This window comes from Crinia signifera, chromosome 9, assembly GCF_055691185.1.
Source record: "Crinia signifera chromosome 9, ASM5569118v1, whole genome shotgun sequence".
NCBI lineage: Eukaryota > Metazoa > Chordata > Amphibia > Anura > Myobatrachidae > Crinia > Crinia signifera.
In genome coordinates, this window is record NC_139225.1 from 40010877 (window position 1) to 40020339 (window position 9463).

At 48.1% G+C, this 9463-nt stretch overlaps 1 long non-coding RNA gene across 1 annotated transcript; it reads left to right on the forward strand.

Moving 5' to 3' along the window:
• Positions 1-7028: 7028 nt before the first annotated feature.
• Positions 7029-8015, forward strand: LOC146036847 (uncharacterized). The gene is made up of 2 exons (XR_014460970.1): positions 7029-7230; positions 7909-8015. It is a non-coding gene; the product is annotated as an uncharacterized LOC146036847 (long non-coding RNA).
• Positions 8016-9463: the final 1448 nt, after the last annotated feature.

Genomic DNA, 9463 nt, shown 5'->3' on the forward strand with positions numbered 1-9463 from the left:
GATAGTAACCCTTGCGTGAAAAATTATAGTCGGTTGCTTCTTGAACATTCATAGTGGGCGAACCATGTGGTTGTCCCCCATCGATGGTAAAAGTATTCTACATTGTGTATAGAGCATCACTGGAAAGAAAACATCGATGATCATTGGATATCCCCTAAAGCAGACACCGCTCCTCTGCATAGTAGTCATTAATACGGATACAGTATACTGGGAAGAGGAGGATTTTTTAAAATTAAGTTTCATTTCCTTGCACATTGAAAGTGAAAGTACCGTAATACAATGCGTATGTGTCCTCCGACCTTTTCATACCCCCACTATCCACGTCGGCGCGGAGTTGAATTTATATGGTGTGGGGAGCGCAGCAAGCCCCGCGAGGGGACGCGTATTACATTACATGTATTCCGCGGGGCTCGCAACGCTCGCCACGCTTCGGGCACTATATAAAATCAACTCCACGCCGACGTGGATGGTGGGGGTATGAAAAGGTCGGGGACGCGTACCGCCGCCGCTCGCCACACTTCGGGTTGGCGTTGATAGTGGGGGTGTCCTGGGGGTGCTTTTAACATTGTAAGCACCCATTACGGTGCTTATACAATTAATAATCTTAAAGGGTGGCCATTTAACATTGAAAGCACCCATTAGGTGCTTTTACAATTTTAAAATCACATTGCATCACATTGTATGGCATTGTATGCCATATACAATGGTATACAATTTTAAAATTGTATAACATCGGGCGCCGTGCTAGGAAACAAGTACCAAAAGTTCTGTATCTGCGATGCAATTAAAATACAAAAAGCTTTCAGGTTTGGATCTCACCCAGTGCACTTCACCCCATTAAGGTTAAAGTCTGATCTCCAGTTTAGTCTCGTCTGGACTTCGTCACCCCCCTGACGAGACAAAACCGGTCAGGCGTGTTTCTGCTGTGATGTACTTGGAGCTGGGAGTCTGTTTGATGGGACGCCGGAGGCTTTGCGGCTTCAGCGTTGTTTGAGAAGAGACATCCACCTGCTGCTCCTTTCTCTTTCAATGGTCCTGGTGACACAGCTCAACATTGGGCTATAGGAGGGTCCGTAGGAGCCAGGCACCTATCCTAAAGCTTTTGGAGGGTAGGCTCCTCCCTTCTGCATCCCAGACTCCTCAGTTCGTGTTAGGTGCGTCCTGCCAGCTCACTGTGCACAGGGGAGACGCTGTCTGGTCTCCCTGTGCAGCACTTACAGCTTATATTAAGAAGCTGCCTGGGCTCCGGAGCGCTCTGAAACCGGCTTCACGCTAGGTGGGGATCATGGGGGACAGGCGCTCCGTGATGGCGGCGGCCATTTTCTGCGGAGCTTACACACTGAGCTCCTATATGAGAGGACAGCTGTGTGTTACAGGCATGTTCCAAGTGGTCCCCAGCAGAGGGGGAGACACTGAAACTTGGAGATCCTGCAATGGGAGCAGCTGTCTGGGGGTGGTTGGCGCCAAAAGCCACGGACCCCGCAGCAGCAGGGACTTGGTCTCTTCCCTCACTCTGTTTTGGCGCCATTCGGAACGCTTGCAGCGGAGCTGAGCTGGCTGACAGATCCTGGCAGAGTGATTGGATTTCCTGGGCATTGTTTCCCCACTTCTGAAGGCTTCAGACAGATAAGTGACTGAGTACATTGGCTCTGTATAAAACGCCTGTACAGTGTGCGCTGTGACTGTGTTATTTGTAGAACATCATGTCTGAGCAACAGTCTGTGGCTTTGGGGGAGGGAGCCCTTAATGCATTGAGCGCTTGCAGTGTTTGTACACTGAATTTTGTCCCTGAGCAGATGGCCAAGGGGGGCTTGTGTATTACTTGTGCTGCTGTGAGACCCATGGGGAGTGAACCCCAGAGGGTAGAGCAATCGGAACCTGCGTGGGCCAGTGCCCTGGGCAGGTCTGTTAATGCCTTAGTGCAATTGCTGGACAGGCAGAGTGATGTGTTGGTAGCTTCCCCGAGACCTATGTCATCATCTCAGCAGTCCTCTGGCTCCTTGCCTCTGACCCAGGCAGATCCTGGCTTATTACAGGTCATGCAGGATACTGCTAAGGGGATCAGCAGGTTTAATGATTTGTTAGACAGATTTGATGGTGATACTGTAGGGACCCCTAAAAGTTCTTATTCAGTGCCATTGCTTGTTGCTGATGAGGAGGGAGAGTACACAGACATCCCCTGGGATCAGGGTGATGATTCTGAAGAGTCCTCAGCCTCAGGGGTGGAGGACTTGATTACTGCTGTTAAGCAGGCTTTGAATTTGTCTGTGGAGGATAAAACTCCTGCAAAGGGTGTTTTTAAACGGCAGCGTAAGGAGACTGTTACCTTCCCTGCGGATGAAGGTTTACAGGATCTATTGGAAGGGGCTTGGAAAACGCCCGATAAAAGGCTGCAGATGCCTAAGAGATTCTTAAGTCTATACCCCATGCCTGAGGCTCATGCAGACCTCTGGGAAAAAATTCCGGTGGTGGATGCTTCTGTGGCTCGGCTTTCTAAAGCCACGGTGCTACCTGTCCAGGGGGGGGCAGCATTTAAGGACCCCGTAGACAAAAAGCTGGAAGGTAACCTCAAGGCAATATTTGAGGGGGTAGGCTTCACTGTACGCCCGCTTATAGCATCAGCCTGGGTCTCTAAGGCCATGATTGTGTGGGCCAATGACCTGTGTACAATTTTTTTTTTTTTCTATTATTTGTTTTTTTTTCCCCTGCTGGCATACTTGCTGTTCCCCTCAGGAAAAAAAACAAAAAAAAAACAAAGAGAGACCCTTGTTCTGTAGGGCTAAAAAAAAAAAAAAAAAGGACCACCAATATGAGGGTGGGCTCCCCTGCCTTACAACAATATATGGGTTGTAAGACCAGCTGGTTATTTAGTTCATCTCAGCAGTCGCAAGTTGACTGACCCCTGGGATGTATTTATCAACCCATTTAGCTGCATCTTCTGGGGCAGAAAAAAAGAAAGTCTCGCCATTGTTGACCACTCTAAGGGCCTTATTCTGGTTGGTGCGTACTTTCCCGTATACTTTCGGATGGCGTTTTTTAGCCGTCTGCGCATGCGTGGGGAACGCTATGCGCATGTGCCACGCATGGTCTACGTACTTGTACTCACTAATACCGCACAGCAATGTGCACCGCAATCACTCGTGAAATATGGGCGTATTATGGGCGTCATTCGGAATGACACAGGGGCGTACTTTCAAAGTGGGCGGAAACATGGGCGGACACGGGGGAGTGCACTTATTTTGGTACGCGTGCATTCGGACGGCACACCGAATGCACGCGAACAAAAAGGCAAGAAATATGCGGTGTCCATAAGCAAGTATTGCTTTGCGGACACCACTCGGTCATGCGCTAGGCAAACGGAACGCCTAATCACTGAAACCAATGTCAGGTGAACACAATACAATCACCTACTTTACTCATTCCTTGTTAATTACACGCTTGTCACTGCTTCAATTGGAACCATTGCAGCTTAAATGGAACATTACTAAACACACACATATATGCTGCACTTTTCACACACTTTTACACTGCAAATAATGAACACAACTTAATAGTAATAATACAAATACACATGTCACTTCTACATGTAGAATTAAACCACACATTTGGGGGAAACAAAAAAACATTTATTGAATCAACTTAATACATGTATTATAGACATACATAGCCACAGCAGAATCATTAGGAACACATCAGGTGGCTTCACAACAAAAGTATAGCACCAACACTTCAAGTACAGCACACAGTAATGCTAGCCGAAACAGGGCAACAGGGGAACCAAACATGACATTCGAAGCAAGGGCAAATGTGGGTACCCTCGGCACGGAATTGGACACAGGAAGCTGACACACACAGCTCAATGAAAGATTTGGGAAGACATAAGGGTGGAGACTAATGCGGACACAAGTTCATTTCCGGGCACGTTTGCCCCTGGCAGGCTCTTTGCCACGTGCAGCAGCTCTTCTGCCACGGCCACGGCCAGATGGTGACCCAGGTGGAGCACATGCTGGGGAGGAGGTGGATCGTCTTCCCCCTCTAGCAGCAGGGAGTGCTGATGGTGGTAATGCACCAGAAACGGATGACATTAGGACCCTATTGCTGGCAACTAGCTCCACCATAAGCTCATTATGGCGGAGGAGGAGGTCATTTTGCCGCAGGGCTTGATCAGCCAGCACCTGCAGGCTAGCAGCAATAGCTTGCTGGCTGGCACTCATAGCCTGCAGGCTCTCAGCGATACTCTGCTGGCTGCTGCTCAAACCCTGCAACACCTCCTCGGCCCTACGCACCCGCTCTGATGCCGACTCTCCCTGCTGCTGAATGTTGACAAGCACATGCCCCCACGTGGCCAATTCAGCCGCGGACATTGGCGGCTGCTGCTGCACGGGCCTGCTACTGGGGCCAGGTGGCACAGACTCCTCAACCTCCTCAAGAGATTGTTGACCAAGCGGTGGGGATGCTGGAGAAAGAGAAAATTCCAATTACAACACATTCCATGCAAAATTCAATACATCTACTTATGACATGGCAAATAATTACCTTCAAGCAAAGAAGCCATGACTTCCGCTGGGGCCTCGCTGTCCATGGTGCTCACCCCCCGGACCTCCTCAACTGCAATGCAGCACTCTGCCATCTCTTCCAGGGGGGTGAGCTGCAGCTTTGATGGCATGGGGCCAGCCCCAGAGGTGTGGCTGTGTTCCCACCGCTGGGTCAATTTCTTCTTGAGGTTCGTTTTGAAGTCGTGCCACCTGCAATCAAAGTTTACATATTAATACATGTCACTCCTCCTGTTTGCAATAGCACCAATTGCAATCTGCAACATAATACAACATGTGCCTCATGACACCAAGATTACATTATATTAAATGTTAACAGCCTTTAGAAGATACACTCACACTCACCCTACAATAACTATCAAATCAATGACATGGCAAACATGCCTGTGCCTCCAAGCAACTTGACCGCCCATTGACCAACTCCATCTAATATCTAATGTAAACATTACTGCTCTTGTACTGCTCAAATGTAACACACATGAACTTGACTCTTCTTAACGTGCTCCGTCTCACGAACTTGTGGAGCCACCGCATTAATCTCCGCCGTTATGTCCTCCCAGATCTTCCATCTCCTTGTGTGTGTCAACTTGTCCTGTGGACACTCGATCCAATCCCGTGCCCGGGGCACCAGGATGGCAAGCTCCTGTGCTTCGAATGCCATGTTTCTGGTTGTTGGTTCCTCTGTTGCCCTATTTCGGCCACGACCACTGGCACCGCCACTGCCACTGGCAATGCCACGCCCACGGCCACCTGGCGCTGTACTTGAAGTGCTGGCCAGGCTACTCTGTTGGGAAGCCACCTGCTGTGTTCCCAATGATTCTGCTGAGGCTGAAGATGGCCCAGCTGCAGATTGGCCTGATGTCGATGGCCCATCTGGCTGCTCTTCTCCCACTGGCTGGTCTGTGGTGAGGGGCACATAGGAGGTGCTGGAGTCCAGGCGAGCAATGAGTTCCTGGTACTCTTGGTCTCCCTCAGATTGAGATCCAGCCATGTTTGCAACAACATTTTGGTTTTCTAGCACAACTTTATATACTATTTCTGTAATTGGCGTACATCAGCGACACCCTGCGTTCCGTACGGCCGCGTTCCGTACGGCAGCGTCAACCGTGCGGCGCATAGGCCACGCCCCTTGCTGCGGAATTTTTTTTAAAAAAAACCTGGCAAACTGAGTAAGTCTGATTTAGTAGGTAAATGCAGATTTGAACACCAATGACCAAATAAAACTGAGGTCACACATGAAATGTATATGTGAATGTACATCTGTACTGTGCACTTGTTTGGTATGTAGTACAACTAACAATACCCATTCCATATGTAAATCCAGTCCACCACTTAGGCACAAGTAATCAGTACTAGCATCCAAATCACATGTGAAAGCTCTCCAAATTCAGCCTTGATGCTAGCTACTTTTCATTCCACCTCTCTAGTATGGCCCAGTAGAAGGTAAGTGTACACATGGCAGCATGGCCTAATTTTGGGAAAAGGTCTGGCACTATTTGCTATGTTTCAGCTGCATAGCTTTCACTATAAAAAAGCTGTTTAGTACCTTGTGGAGTTAGGTGTAAGTGGCTAGTGATGCAGACTATTTCACCTGTTGCTTATACCCATGTTTGGTGAATGTAATAGATTATATATAATGGGTTACCATCTTATTGTACAGTGTCTGTTTAGGAGATAGTAAGTAATGGCATGGTCTGCTAAACTATGCACAGGTACAGCGATGCAATGGGTTAGCCATCTGTCCTGGCGCATACACGCTGTTACTGACAAAATGAACAATAAAGTTAATACCAAATATCACTCTGATCAACCAATGACAGGACATGATTGTTTGGATTGTGCCATTGCTAAGATGGCGGCCTATGGTAGAGCAGCACCCTTCTCTGCCGCGGAGCTGAGGGCACTGGTCTCCTTTATGGAGACCAGGCTGGGGCGTGCGGGGCCCTTCATAACAAATCGGCAGAAGCGCCTGGCGTATGCGGCTGCCCGCAGGCGCATATTCGCGCGCACCCAGGTGCGCAGGACCATCGCCCAGCTGGAGCGGCGATGGTCTGATCTGAGGCGCCGGGAGCCCGAAAAGCTCCAGCAAATAAGGGCCAGCATTGCACGATGTAAGTGTTTACACATTAAATGGCCAATTGTACATTAATGCTTACATGACCTTTTTTGTCCCAATAAGGTAACCTGGTTCATCATGAGTTAACCATGACATACTCTATCTGTGTGGTACCTCATGTTAGACATGCTGTAATGTGTGTGTAATATGTCATTTTTTGGAATGCAGGATGAATGAACAATTCATGTGACTTATTTAACACTCTGCATTTTGATTTCCCTTACAGCACGTGACCGTGCAAGATGGGCCCGTGAAGAGGGCCAGGAGGAGGAGGCCCCCCTGAAGAAGTGGCCGAGGAGGAGGCCGCAGAAGTGGGAGAGGAGGAGGCCGCAGAAGTGGGAGAGGAGGAGGCCGCAGAAGTGGGAGAGGAGGAGGCCGCAGAAGTGGCCGAGGAGGAGGCCATAGAAATGGCAGAGGCGAAGGCCACAGAAGTGGGCGAGGAGGAGGCCACAGAAGTGCCAGAGGAGGAGGTGGCCACTGAGTATATGGGCCAGGAGGAGGTGGCCGAGGAGTTTGTGGAAGAGGAGGAGCCATGCGAGGTGGTGGAGGAAGAAGTAATTGGTAGGTAAACATAAGGCATCATTAATAATTGGTGGTAGTACTATTTGTTAGGTACCACTGGTGAATCTAGTGTGTTTTACTCTATTATTAATAAATAAACTAAAGTGGGTTACAACAGACACACTTAGGGGTTAGAGGCCCAAGCTGCAAAGGTGGAATCTAGAGCCTCTGGTAGGTGATGCGTTTTGGTTTATGGAGGGCCTTTCTATTTGTTTGGTGTAAGGAAGTGGCTTCACCTATCTGGCAATGTGACTATGAATCCGGAAGTAAGGGGTAGAGGGACTAGGCTAGCCTTTAAATGTGGTATCCATCCATCCATGTATCCATGTATCCATGTATCCATCCATCTATCATGCAGTTTAGCTATTAAGCAGTGACATGCAGGTATATATGTATGGCAAAATGTGGCATGTTGTATTGGATGTAGCTTTGTAGTAGATTGGTGAGTGTTAAGGCAGGAGATTTTTCAGTCACATATTCATTAGTGTAAGCCAGTGTGTGTGTGTGTGTGTGTGTGTGTGTTTGTGTGGGCCTATTTTTATTTTTAACAATACAAACAGTATTGGCTATGTAATTGTTTTTATGTATGAATTCTCATGCTGTAGGTACTTAAGATTGACTGTACAAGGTCAACCTGAATAGCATAATTAATGTTGTTCCCCGTTAACATGCCCACAGATCCACAGAGGCAAGCCGACAGATTAAGAGGGGCCCTACTCAGGCTGTGGCAGCTCCTTATTGTGATGGTCGCAGAGGTGGAGGCTGTGTGTGACCTGCTTGTTTAAATTTTTTTTGTTTTTTACTATGTTGTAAATTTGTAATAAATATTTGTGTTGACAGTTCGAAGTGGTATGTGTGTTATTATTTTATTTTACAGTATAAATATAACTATAAAAATATATCTTTAAATATTGGTGTTTAGTTATATAAGGTGCAAAATGTATATACATATTCATAGATAACACATGGGCGTAAAGGGGCATGAAAAAACTTTGTGCACTTAGCATGATGAAAGGGTTAATGTAAAGTGGTAGTAAAGTGTTTAATGATCAATTAGAGAAATAATAGATGACCATTAAAAACAATCCCTTTTGAATGAGGTTGGCTAATTGCATAAGCGGGTAATGGCACAGATTTGGCTCTTATGAGAATAGTGTTGTTTTGTGCGTAAATACTCCGCATCGGTGCGTACAGCCTGCTTCCCGTACGTTCTGACGCGGTAAGACCGTGCTTACGTGGTAAGGCCGTGCAGAATCTGTACGTGTCCTCCGCACACGCAGGGTTTATATGTCGTCCGTACAGACGCCCTCTTCTTAAAGAGTGAGTCCGTCCGAATGCGGGGGCTCAATGGGCGTTTCTACGGACGATGTCCGCATAGCATGGCGTGCGGCCCGCTCCGTAAGAAGTCGGGAAAGTACGCACCGATCAGAATAAGGGCCCTAGAGTGCCCCAGCCAAGATTTCTGTCTTCAGTGCCTTTATTTATTAATTATTTACAGTTTCTGATATAGCGCAGCAGATTCCGTTGCGCTTTACAATTGTAAATAGAGATAACACAAACTGGGTAACAACAGACAGACTTGGAGGTAAGAGGGCCCTGCTGCAAGCTTACAATCTATAGGGACATAGGAGGGAAACACAAAGACAGGCACCAGTAATAGCATAGCTTGTAGGTCCAGAAGGGAAGCTATATAATACATAAGTGCCTCAGAGGGTTGGGTGCCGGACGGGGTCCCGACAGTCGGGATCCCGACAGTCATTAACCCGACGTCGGGATCCCGACAGTCATTAACCCGACGTCGGGATCCCGACTGTTAAAACATCGACGGCCGGCGGCTATTTTCCCTCGTGGGAGTCCACGACCCCCATAGAAGGAGAATAGAATAGGTGGCGAGCGTAGCTCGCCACCATGCCCGCAGCGTGGCGAGCGCAGCGAGCCCGCAAGGGGCTTTGTTGCGCTGGCCACGCTGTCTGAGGCCAGGCAGTCGGGATCCCGACGTCGGGATAATGACTGTCGGGATCCTGACTGTCGGTGAGTCATGCCACACCCCAGAGGGTTATGCATATGCAACTTAAATATGATAGGCTTGTATGAAGAGGTGAGTTTTCAGCGAAAGCTTGAAAGTTTGGAGGCTAGTGGAGTGTCTTATTGTGCGTGGAAGGGCATTGAACTTTGTTTAGTTACTTCTAACTTTAATTTGGGAGTAAGGCCAACCGTTAATCGTCAGCTATAA